Below are 13,484 nucleotides of genomic sequence, written 5' to 3' on the forward strand. Positions count from 1 at the left end.
ACACATATACTATTCACAGTGTAAACTAAAGAAGCCGCTCTTAATAAGACTGTGGCAACATGTTGGGGATGTTTAAAGTTGACAATAATGCAATCTCCATTTGTTGTCTTTCTGGATGTTCCAATCCAGTTCACCCTCCTTGTTGACAGAACTTGGTCAGCAAATTTAACTGTAAACCCACACTTTTTGTTCAGCCATGATACTGTTCTGTTTTTAAATGAGTCATGGGATTCCTCATAGGGCTGGAGAGAATGACACTCTGTGGGGGGAACATTTGTAAGAACAACCACATATGGTGCACAATCAGGAGGAAGGTTAGCATGGCGGCTTTTCTTTGCATACATAGGAGCCGTCGTTCCCTCAGGATCTGCCGTGGCCTTTTTATTCTGGGTGATTGGAGGGGTGGACTCAGGTGGGGCTGGCTCGATTACAGGTAATAGCTGGCTGGTTTGCTGTAAGTTCGCTCTACCCGCTCCCTGCCCCTCAGCAACTGGTCTCTTATCCACCGCTTTTGATCTTCCTGCAGTGGCTGAGGCCAAATGTGTTGCTAACAGCCCACCCAGTCTCTCAACTTCTAGGGCCAAGGTGTCTAATTTGAAAATCAGGGGTTTCATCAGCTCTACAATTTTTCTCTCTATCTTAACTTCTATCGTATGAATTAAAAGGGCAAATTGCTCAGAATTTATATTTACATTTGTGCCATCCCCACTTTTTCCTTCCTGCAAGTCAGTTATAACTGCAGCACTATTTTGGGCTAAATGGCCTTTTTCTACTCTTTTTTTTACTGTACTTTCCACTACGTTTAGTTTGTGGCTTTCTGCATGATCTCACTGGCCTAGGGGAGGGTGGTAACCCTTCTGCTGTGTCGTTGATTAAATCAGGTCGGTCTTCATTTGGTTCAACATGGACCTGGGCTTCGGCCATTGTGATACCCCCACTGCCCTGATCCAAGTTATCAATTACAACCAGATCAACCAGAGGGAAAGACAACTCTTCATTTATATCAGTGTAATTCCCTCGGCCCAATGAAGCCCTACGCTCGGTGTTAATTTGGGCCACCTTTTTTTTACCAGGTAATTGTCCATGGTTCCTAGGCCAGCTTCAGTTTTGTTTGTCTTGGCCATAGACATAATCCAAGCTTGCCTGTAGCCCACAAGGCTAATCAAGAAGTAAAAAAATAGTTAATCATGAGCACTTTACACTGATAAAATTAAGTGGGACTCACTTAGGTCATAGGTCCTTAGGTTAAGCGCCAAGGTACGTGGCCCAGCCCAGCCTCCTCTGGCCTCTGAGGGCCACAGAGGGCCACAGAGGGCCCGCCCTGGTCCCGGGCTTAGCCCGGCAACGCCCGCGCGCGTCCCACGACGCGGGAGCTCTCCTTCTGATTTAAGCGCCGGCGGGCACGGGCACAGCATCAGCGGCGTCCTGGCTGCAAGTATTGCCGGGATTGGTAGTCCCCCGGTCAGCGAGCACAGCGGAGGTGACCTGATGTTCTCTGTGGGTCTGTGTGGTGACGGAAGGTAAGGAGCGTCGTCCTCAGTTTACTGCCCCTGGCTCAGTTATGCATCCCCCACTCCCCAGGAGCTCTCCTTCTGATTTAAGCGCCGGCGGGAGCGGGCACAGCGTCAGTGGCGTCCTGGCCGCAAGTATTGCCGGGATTGGTAGTCCCTTGGTCAGCGAGCACAGTGGAGGTGACCCGGTGTTCTCCGTGGGTCTGTGTGGTGATGGAAGGTAAGGAGCGTCGTCCTCAGTTTACTGCCCCTGGCTCAGTTATGCATCCCCCACTCCCCAGGAGCTCTCCTTCTGATTTAAGCGCCGGCGGGAGCGGGCACAGCGTCAGTGGCGTCCTGGCCGCAAGTATTGCCGGGATTGGTAGTCCCCCGGTCAGCGAGCACAGGGGAGGTGACCAGGTGTTCTCTGTGGGTCTGTGTGGTGACGGAAGGTAAGGAGCGTCGTCCTCCGTTTACTGCCCCTGGCTCAGTTATGCATCCCCCGCTCCCCAGGAGCTCTCCTTCTGATTTAAGTGCCGGCGGGAGCTGGCACAGCGTCAGCGGCGTCCTGGCCGCAAGTGTTGCCGGGATTGGTAGTCCCCCGGTCAGCGAGCACAGCGGAGGTGACCCGGTGTTCTCCGTGGGTCTGTGTGGTGACGGAAGGTAAGGAGCGTCGTCCTCCGTTTACTGCCCCTGGCTCAGTTATGCATCCAGTCAGTCCATTTGCTGTATAAACATGCTAACAATTATATATATGATAGCATGTACACATATAACTATGTACTTGCAATTTTGGCAAATCAGAAACAGCTTTTAGTGTGTAACAACTAGAGAGAGTGCAGCATTTATTGCTTATGAGTAAGTAGCCTTATGTGTTGCGTGAAATGCACTGTAAAACATTAACACACAATACAATGGAAAATATTATTTAATGTATTAAAAGGATCATTTAAGAAAGTATCCTGTACTATAGAAACAGTAAACGAGGAATTTATTTCATTTGGCTTCCAAACTATTAGACTTTTTATACACACCGGAGTTGGGTCTTAATTCTCAAATATTATTGTTGTGCAGCAAAGTGCTTTGATGCATGATGCTCGAAAACATGTTCCCCTGCAATCCCACATGTCAAAAATGTTGGATGTCCCGGTCACTGTGGCACACAAGTGTTTGTAAAGGTGACACTTGCCAGGTACCAGAGGGGCTGTGAGGGCCCTGGGGCACCACCCAAGCCCCAAACATCCAAACAGAGTTGTGGGGTGCCCAGGTGGGCAAGAGGGTACCCCAGAGATAAAAAAGGCAACAAACTCTGCCAGCTCATGCACAGTCCCATGGAATCAGGCTGCATGCAGGGAGCCTGTGGGGCTATGGGGGCCTCAAGTTATTATTTACTGCTCCTAGCAATCAAGGCCCCAATTAATTCCTTAATGGGCTAATTTGCATATATTGTTCTGTTGATGGTGCCCAAAATATTGACAGGAGCACCACTAGAATGTTTTAAGTGTTATGGAGGACTACAGGAAGTGTAGCAACCCCCAACATTTTTTTATTAAAACACTTGTTTAATGGGGTCTATGGAATACACACCAAAGAAAATTGTGTTTTTAAGTATTCCCAGAACTGGAGCTTTTGGTCTTCAGCTTAGGAATGCAGGGCCCTTTGTGGTTGGTTTTATGGCTGCATTATGTGGTCTGGAAAATGTGAAAAAAACAGTTGGCTTGCCTTTCATATACTAAAAATAACTTACATTAAAAAAACACCAGAAATTCAATGAGACAACCAAAGGATAAAGTGACAGTTATAAAAAAGTATTCAAAGAAACGTTCGAAATTCACTGAAAAAAACAAAGGTAAATGTCAGTTAAAATATATTATTTTAAATGAACAAAACCACTTAATGGCACCTGTTGTAGTTATCTCAAATAACTAAAGTTTTTGCCCTAAATTAACTATAATTCATGACCTCGATATGCACTGCTAATTACTTCTCATATTACATCATGAAATGTTCTATAAAAACATTGTTAACATCACTACTGCATCTGAAATTACATCATTGATGACAACACTGTGCATGACAGGGACAGGGAGATGCATAACAGAAGTACAAAGATAGAAAATGGAAGAAGAAATACATCAATTACATTTTCAAATAGCAGATGTTTGCGGTAGTGTAACTACCCATTTGAGAACATTTGTTTTACTAAGAATATGAGGTGAATGACACATATTTTGGAATAAAGATATCCCCATACCTTAATATGGTCAAACAAATATTGTGACTACAAAATATTGTGGCTTGACTAAACAAAAGAAAGGAAGGGGTATTCAAACAGATCTTTTGTCTTTCTAGGAGCTGCTCGATTTTCTACATTGGAAAACCTAGGGGATAGTCCACCTCATTTTATCCCAGACTTCCACTGGCAGGATTAAAAATTGTATTGGTGGGGTGTTAATGGCTCATTAGGTTTCCGTTGCCCCTGATACTTGTGTTCTTTATATCAACATGTTTCGGCCTTTGCTATGCCCCGTTGGGTCAACAGGCCTTCCTCAGGATTCGGATCCTCCTTAATGTGCATACTATGTACCCCCTACTACCAGTACCTTGTATCCCCAGGTATGTGTGGGGGTATGTAGTCACACCATCCCCTTACTTGTTCATAATACGACTCTTCTTAGTAACATCACACAAAGGAAACAAACTCTCATTAAAGTGATTTCCATACAGGAATGTAGCTCTCTCATTCAGGACTCTTTTTGTGTTCTCCATAACACATCTGATCACATTTAGCACTCTCATTACCCTCCTCACTCATCATGGTGTGATCACCTCATGGTGTGCATGCACATACGTCTGTGTGCATTTTATGCATTGAATACTTTTATCTATACACGTTCCTCTTACCCCAGTTTCATCTGTATTCTCCGAAACTGGGGTAGTGGTGGGAACGTCTCGCTTTAGTCACACTCTGTTTTGAAACACAATCCAATTGTTAAAAAAAAACACCAGTGAAATCTTACATGTTTCCCTTACTTTTTCGTCATTGCTAGGTTAACGTGCCCTTTGTAGTTATGTGTACCGGAATGCATTCTCCCGTTCCATTCTTTCCTTACTGTGATTATATCCCTTGCTTGTGGTTTACATTTCCCTCAACCACCCGATTCCTGCACTCACTGCTTCCTGTGGTGATCTCTCTTGGGGCACCCTTCTATTACAGGCATCCGTTCCGTCACATCTGCTGTGGTTCTATTCGACTCAGGATTGGTCTCATGTTTACTCCAAATCTCTCTCCCCATTCAGGTAGCCCTCACTTACTTTATTAACCAAAAGAGACCACATGTGGAGATCCCCAGGGATCGTCCCGAGACACCACCCTCTTCAACATATACAGGGCCCCCCTCGCAACCATAATCAGACACCACAGGCTCAACATCGTCTCCAATGCCGACCACACCCAGCTCATCCTCTTCCTCACCAAAGAACCCAACATCACCAGACACAACTTCTAAGAAGGGATAAAAGCAGTTGCCAACTGGATGAAGAAGAGGTGCCTGAAACACATCTCCAAGAAAACAGATGTCCTCATCCTTGACACCACCCCCTCTGCATGGAATGCCACCTGGTGCCCCCCAGCCTCAGAACACACCCACCCCGATGGGCCACTCAAAAAACCTTGAATTATACTTGACTCATCGCTCACAATGAACCATCAGACCAATGGCGTATCCTCTGCCTGCTCCAACACCCTCCACATTCGCCCAAAAACGTTCAGATGGATTCCATCCAAATCCAGGAAAACAGTCATGCACGCCCTTATCAGTAGCAGACTGGACTACGGCAACACCCTCTACAGCGGAATCAACAAGAAACGACTCCACAAACTCCAGACAGTCCAGAACGCCAGACTGACCCTAGACATCCCCCATCACAACCACATCACCTCCTCAAGCTCCACTGGCTCCCCATCGAAAGAAGAATAACTTTCAAGCTCCTCACTTACGCATACAAGGCCCTCCACAACATTGGATCAGCATACCTAAACAACTGCCTTCTCCTTCCACGCACCCATGAGACACCTCCGATCAGCTAACTTCTCCCTAGCCTTCATCCCATGCATCTACAAGACCAGAACAGGACGAAAGTCCTTCTGCTCTCTTACAGCTAAAGGCCTGGAACTACCTTCCACTCCACCTCTGGCAAGTCCCCACACTGCACAAGTTCATGAAGGACCTCAAGACCTGGCTCTTCGAATGACCCTAGCACTCAATGGAGCCGTCCCTCCCCCCCGAATGTCTTGAGACCCTCACAGGTGAGTAGCTGCACTTGACCAACTCTGACTGATTGATTAATTGATTAATTGTTTGATCAAAGGACTGTCTTTGGCCTCTTGCCATCTGCTAACTTCCATTGTCTACCCGCTTCTCCAGCGGGTGCCACCATATCTGTGCTGTTTCCTGCTACTAAACATCATGCTATTGTGCCCCTCCTTCTCTCGCTGTTGTTTTTCTGGCTTGGCTGAACCTTGCCACCATCATGGAATTCTTGTGTTTCCATTTAGAGTTCTTGGAAATCACCAAAATCCTGCAAAAGCAACAATTGATGGACAGAATGCAGAACAATGTCATACATTCACCCCAGTACAGAGATCTGGGCCTAAATCCATGTTTTTTTTGCACTCCACACCACCCCAGGTCAGACATGTCCATATGCAAATCAGCCTTGACCCTGTGCCTCATGGGAACAGTCCAGCCCGAACTGCCAAGCCATGTCTTTCCTGGACCGGAATCAAGCATCCTATGACCGGTTTCTGGCTATCAGCCGTCTTCAGCATCTGTCCATCAATTGTTGTTTTTGCATTTGTCACCCCGAGTGGGATGGGTATGCTCAGACGTGAGTCCCATGCTCCCCACACAACTGGAGTCAAGCTATCCTGGCTGAAGACGGCTGATAGCCAGAACACGGTCCTAGGATGCTTGATTCCGGTCCAGGAAAGACATGGCTTGGCAGTTCGGCCTGGACTGTTCCCATGAGGCACAGGGTCAAGGCTGATTTGCATATGGCCATGTCTGAACTCTGTACTGGGGTGAATGTATGACATTGTTCTGCATTCTGTCCATCAATTGTTGTTTTTGCATTAATCACCAAACTTCTACCACTGTTGACCCCCTGGGATGCCTATCTTCTCTTGCCATAATCTCTCCTTTGCTTTATTTATTTATTTATCTGGGTGGATGGGGAGAATGGGAGGGAAAGAATAAGAGGAGGGGTAGGCACATGGTGCTATTCATATATTTTGTCCACCTAACTCGTCACCTGTCGCCACCAGCTCTTCCCAGCCCATCTGTGTGGTGTGTACCAAATGCCTGGGTTATCCCAAGTCCTTCGACTGTGTGCTGTTTAGTTGGTGCCAGGGTATGCCATTTTCAGCCCTATGCAGTTACTGCTGATTCTGTACACCCACCTCTTCTCTCTTTTCAGGAGTGCCATTTTCACATATGTTCCCACACTTGTAATGCTCAGCTTGTCTATAACCACCCACCTCAAGTCCTCCACATTGTGTTTCTGTTCTAGATAGTGTGTGGTAAGCTTTGTCATTGATTTTTTTCATCTGATGTTACTCGAATGCTTCACAATTCTGATTTTAACTTTTCTTGTAGTCATTCCTATGTATAGTACGTTGCATGGGCATCTGATTGCATAAATTACATTTTCTTAGTTGCATGTAGTTTGGATTGTGAGGATCCATGGGGTTGTTAGTTCCAGGCCCACTACCCTGGAAGTACTTGTAAGTATGCATGCTTGGTACCTTCCACATGCGTTGTAACCCGCCACCGCTGGTAGGTGTCATAAACTTTGTTCTCTCTCCTGACTCACTGGTTGCAGTCTGGTGTGTACCACAATATCCTTTACGTTCGCACTTTAAAAAAACAAGCAAACAGAGGCTGATCTAGTCTCAGCCCGTTCGAGTTAATCATTCTCCAGTTTTTATTAGTGAGTTTCTTCACCTTGTTGGAGGCTGTACTGAAAGTGGTGAGGCATATTACATTGTCTACTTTGGGGCACAATATTGAAAGTAAGAAGATCATGTTTTGTTATATGTGATATTGTTGTTAATAATATTGTTGTATTTAATTTTGTGCACTGTAATATATATCATTTTTTATCAGTTTAATATATTTTGTTACGTTTTTTTTCATTTGTTTTATTTATTATTCATTCATTTGTCAAACATCAGCAGTACAACATAAACCAATACTGCAGCCCACCTTATCTCATTTGCTTTGCATAACACATTTTTTTCCTCCCCCCATTTACAACACCTGTCAGCTATCAGTTCTGAATCACAATGTTTGCACAGACGCCTACGTCTTCATTTTCGGCTACTCTTTCTCTTAAGTATGCAGCCATTTCATTGCCACATGCCTTATGGCCATCATTAAGGCTATTGCTGTAAACTTATACAGGCCTCCCTTAAGATTGGGGAGTAGTCCCAGCAGGCAGGCGATGCAGTGTGCGCTACGAAATTCGTTTTATTTATTAAATTGCTTACTTACCTCCAATTATCCATATTCCAGTTTTTAGCATCCCCCACCCTGCCCCTCCCCCGCCCCGCCTCTCTGCCCCACCGGAACTCCCTCCACGGGCCGTGGCTGTCAATGTCACCATCTATGTCATGATGAACATTGGGCAGCCTGCCTTTCGCTACCCACTACTGCAGTAGGCCACCTGCAAGTTTTGTGATCCGGCCCAGGCCTCCTTGCACCTGTCAGCCACTGCCTTTCGCTCATGGCGGTGGGACTGGGCCTGCCGCTTACTCTTCCTGCAGCCGGGGACCGTACCTGTTCTGTCACTTGTGTGTGCAGCTGTGCTATAGATTTTTGCTGTCTGCTGTCTCAGTAAGCCTCCGGCAGTCCTCGTGTTTTTCCCTCCTGGAAGCTCAGGCTTACTTGTGCCCAATGCATGCTGCCCTCACTCTGCGGCACAGAGTCAGCTATTAGGCTTGCAGCTTGCTCTCCTCGTAGCCAAGGCCCATACCTGCTTAGGTGCTGGTTTGCTTTTCTCGGCGTGGCAGGCCTGTACTGCCGATGTGCTAGATTTGTTTCAGTGCCGGGCCCGCCTCCACACCCTTGCGGAGCCTGTGGCCGCCGAAGCTGCAGTTCGTCTTTCCTGCATCATCTCAGGAATTTCGTTGCATTCCTATTATCGCAACATTGCTCCGACCTTGCTCATACTGTTTTTGTGTGCTTTGCAGCGAGGATGGATGGATTAATGTCGGATAGTTTTGCCTGGTCTGCAGAGCAGCACTAATGTTCGGCCATCTTGCCTTGGGCTGTCTAGCGCCCCCATATATATTTTGGTAAGTTTAATCATTTTAGGTATTAGAATTATCATTTCTTTAATGGTTTTAAATATAGTTTGCATTTTAAATATGTAATTTAAACATGTTTTACTTATTTAGTAAGTTAATAATATTTATGGGGTTTTGAGTTGAAAGGGGAATAGAGTGGGAAGTTAATGAAATTATAATTATTTTAATTTAATTTCTAATTATTTGTAAATTAAATATTTAAACAATTATGTATGTAAATTGTTCAATTTATTAAAATGGCAATTTAGGTTCATTTGTTTATTTCTAGGTAAATGTTATTTTATGCAATTTTATGAGTATTATTTCTTTCAGGTGGAGGTCGGTGGGTTTGTAGCGGAATTTCGTGGGAAGTTAATTTATAAATAATTGAATTTTATTTTCATTTACTTTTTATTGTTAAATACTTGAATGATTAATAATTATTAAATAATGTCATTGTTTATTTATTTCATTTATTTATGTTTAATTTGTAAAAGCATATTTTAATTATTATATCTTAAAATGGGTTCAAATCCAATCCCTCCTAAGTCCACCACTTTCTCTAATACTGCTCATACTTGAGTGTAAATAGTCAATCTTACCCATCTAATGTCCAGCGCTTTCCCTACTCTTGCTTACACTGGAGTTAACCCTTCTGGAGTCCAATACTTTCACTCTGTTCTATAGATTGAAGTGGGAAAAGTAAATGCAGGCTCTTCAAAGTCTAAAACATTCCCTACTGTTGCCTAGACTGGAGTGGGAATAGCAAATTTAACTCTTCCTTAAACTGACACTTTCATTACTGTTGATTCGATTGAAGTAGGAATAGTAATTCTAACCCTTCTGAGATCGAAAAATGTCTCTTTTGTTGATGAGACTGAAGTGAGAGTAGCAAATCTAACCCCTGCGAAGTCCAGTGCTTTCCCTATGGTTGCTTAGATCGAATTTAAATTATTATTCATATTATTGTTTAATATTTTGAAACTTTTTAATGTATTTTTTCTAATGTATTTGTTATGTTCATATTTTTTTATTGGGATTTTTCTTTAATACTTATTGAATTAATGTATTTTCTATATTTTAGTATATATTTTTGTTACTGGTAAAATTATGTGTGTAATTTATTTCATTTAATATTATTTGGCTATTTTGTCAATATTTACTTCAAAGTATTAAATTAAATATTTTGATATGTTTATTTTGAGGTTTTATTCAGTTTTATTTTCTACTTGTTAATTACATATATATAAATATATGTATTGATATATGTATATGTGCTGGTTACTCATCATATTAGTTCACTTTAGTACATATATTTATATATATATTTATGTATGGACACAGAAGCAACTTGGTATCACAGTGATGACAACACGCAAATTGCCCACATATATTAAAACATTCCTGCCTCATACCGCTATGTGCCATTGTATCTCTTGCCACAGCTATATCATTTCCCACAGTCATTAGTAAAATTACCTTCGTCCTTAAATTACTTATTTTACAACGGTAGTCGATGGGATCAATCTCATGTGATAGTTCAGGCAGTATTGCAATTGGTATTTCAAAAAAAGTCCCCATGAAACTTCTGAACTCTTTCAGGGCGGGTGCTGCCATGCTTCCTGGGGGTAGGACTCACGTAATGTAAACGTTCCAAAAGTAATGGAGCACTCACGGGAATCCAATAAATGTGCTTTAATCACAGTGGATGCTATATCTACCAATTAAACACTCCCCTATCACTCCCCCACATCTGTGGGTTAAAAAGGAACAGGTCGCCACTCCTTTGCATACAGCATGTTTTTATTTTTTCTCAGTACAATTGCACTAATAACAGCCCTTATTAACATTGCAACATTTATGCTTCATATAAATTTCCATCTGTGCCGTAACATGAAAAGCCCATCATTGAACACATCTAGTCCCCTTCACAAATGTATTTGAGTATGGGAAGAACTACTACATTAATTCGCCCTTACTACTCTTGCATTCCTTTGTGAATCGGCACCAAATTGACCAACAGCTTGCTAGTAAAAGTGCAAACAGAGCACTGTCCTTTATATTTGTACTAATTGTCTATAACTATTCCCTGACCCTTCCCATTTTTTTCCTATGTTAGATGTTTTGGGCCAATTAACAAAGGCAGGTTACAGAACAAAAAAGAGCGCTATTGGAGTACCTACTCAAAAATGCCTTTCTGAATAGACCTCATCATTTCAAAGCGTACACAAAAAATGTAAAGTGTCTAACGGCCACATGCATCATTGTTGCCGTTTGCGATTTCTCAATTGCGAAAATTAAGGAATTCTCAATTAAGAAATTGAAAACGGCTATGCACCAAGAAATTGCAATTTTTTTTGCGATTTCTTAAATTTCCTTAATTGCGATTCACAATTTGCGAATCAGAATGGGGAATCCCTTCCCATTGATTCCTATGGGCCTAGAGGCCCATAGGAATGAATGGGAAGTCATTTTCAATTTGCGATTAGCAATTTCTGAATCGCAAATTCAAAATGCAATTTCAAAGGTGCAGGGGGGGTCCAAACGACCCCCCCTGCACCCCTGAAATCTAACTTTAAGTGCATTTTTCACACACATGCCCCAAGGGCAAGTGTGTATAAAATGAAACTTTAAAAAATGCACTTTTGTGCATATTTGATTGTTTTCGCAAATTATCATGAAGGTCAACTTCATGGTAATTTACCTCTCCCTATTTGCGAATTCGCAAATGAAAAATGTTCATGCATTGCATTTAAGAAATCTTAAATTGCGATTTCTTAAATGCAATCGCAATTTTAGAAATCGCAACATGATTTCGATTTCTAAATTTGCGAAAAACATGATGCATACCAATTTTGTCAATTGCATTCGCAAACAGACGAAAATTGCGATTCGCACCGTTTGCGAATGCAATTGACAATGATGCATGTGCCCGATAGTTACAATGGCAATATCATCCAAGGCGAAGATGCTTCAAGGTACTTGTTGATTGACTGGGGTGGGTAAGCGTGTGCTCTCGTAAGACATTTGTCAGCCGCTAATCATATTTTGCCTTCTTTTACACTTTTAAAATTTTGAACAGATCAGTAAAGTGAGGGTACAGTAAAAAGGGGGGCTCAAAAAAGTGATAATTTGCAGATAACTGTGGAATCCTTAATGAACTCACACGCATTTGGCAGATATTTTGCACATTTAGGGACTTATTTTGAGGGAATATGAATCAGCTGATCAGAATTGAAACCGGACGGTCATTCTGGCTGGCTTCCGACGGGCTCCAGGAGCCCATCGGCAAGCTGGAGGCCGGCTACAAACCAGAAGGGCAACCTTTCCGCCCATGGGATTATGATGCACGGTTTCCAGCAGAGTTTCCTTGCCGGCCTCTCTGACATGGAAACCCAGTTGGAAAGCATGATTGGGGGTCCCTAGCAGGACCCCCTTGTGTGTGCAACCTCCGGTTGCGGGCTACAGGGGCACCTATGGTGCCCCCCTGTTAATCCCTGCATGCTGTGGCAGGCATCTCAAAGTGCCTGCCACGGGATGCAGGGATTAACACCAACTCCCATTTCCCTATGGATGCATGTACTATGTCCGGTTTGCGGCCGTAACACGTGCTCCCATTGCGAAATGTCAGAATGCGACCAAACAGTGTTCCTTCACATTCTAATCAGGGGGTCAAGACTGCCGACCGGAGGTCAGTCAGTTCAGTATACAAGATGGTGTCCGCCTGACATTGTAATCGGCCCCTGAGTGTTCTGTGGGAATGGAAAGTTTTGTGCAGATCCACCAATGGGAGCTTATTTAAAAGTGGGGCAAAACATATACATGTCCTATTAACTATGGTATTGTTTGATGAATTTGCGTGTAATTCGGTAGGCTTTTAGCAAGTTAAGCCCAGTGGAGTAAGCTCAAGTTTCATGCAGATCAGACGAGGGTGCGGTGAAGATAAAGGGAGATAGAATATCGTGGATTTGCTAATAGCTTTGACACTTCAAAGACACAAGCATACCTCGCTTATTTTATTATTTTGAATTTCAAGTACATTTTTCAAATAGGTTAAGGGTAAAGTGAGAAAATAAAGGGTTTATTTACTGAGAACGTCAGCATTTTTCAATTGATATGCATGCAATTTTGTGGACTATTAGCAAGTTAAAAACAGTTCAGGGGTCAGTGAGATCTGATAAGGGAGAGGAAAGTTAAAGTGAGCTCACAACTCTGCAATTGGCAAGTACATTTTATTGCCATTTCATAGAGCTGCACAAAACTTGGCATGTTTATCTTAATTCTGATATGTTGACTATCATGCAGATCCATTATGGGGGGGAGGTTACAGTGAAAGGTGTTGGGAAAGAGTATGCATTTGTCTATAAGTTTGGCACACTTTTACAAATCCACACAAAAATAGTCATGAATTTACATGTTGGTTTATTGTTGGTATGTTAGGATAAGCCCCGCTCGGCGTTCCTAGGTTTCATGCACATATATCAACAGTAGTTAGGGGTAAATCGGATTTGATTTGAAGATAAAGTTGTCACCTTTTGCACAAATGTTGTGATACCAGAAATGGGTGAACTTGCAAAGTGCAAGGGCAGCTAGTGGCTGGCTACATAGGAGGATGGTTACCTGTGGCAAACCACTGTTAAAGAAAG

General features: G+C 43.1%; 1 protein-coding gene across 2 annotated transcripts in view; it reads left to right on the forward strand.

Annotated features, from left to right (window-relative positions):
• TAFA2 (TAFA chemokine like family member 2) overlaps positions 1–13,484 on the forward strand; it is a 1,199,141-nt gene that overhangs the window by 986,832 nt on the left and 198,825 nt on the right. The window lies entirely within an intron of this gene.

The sequence above is a fragment of the Lissotriton vulgaris genome, chromosome 1_1, assembly GCF_964263255.1.
Source record: "Lissotriton vulgaris chromosome 1_1, aLisVul1.2, whole genome shotgun sequence".
In the NCBI taxonomy this organism is placed as follows: domain Eukaryota; kingdom Metazoa; phylum Chordata; class Amphibia; order Caudata; family Salamandridae; genus Lissotriton; species Lissotriton vulgaris.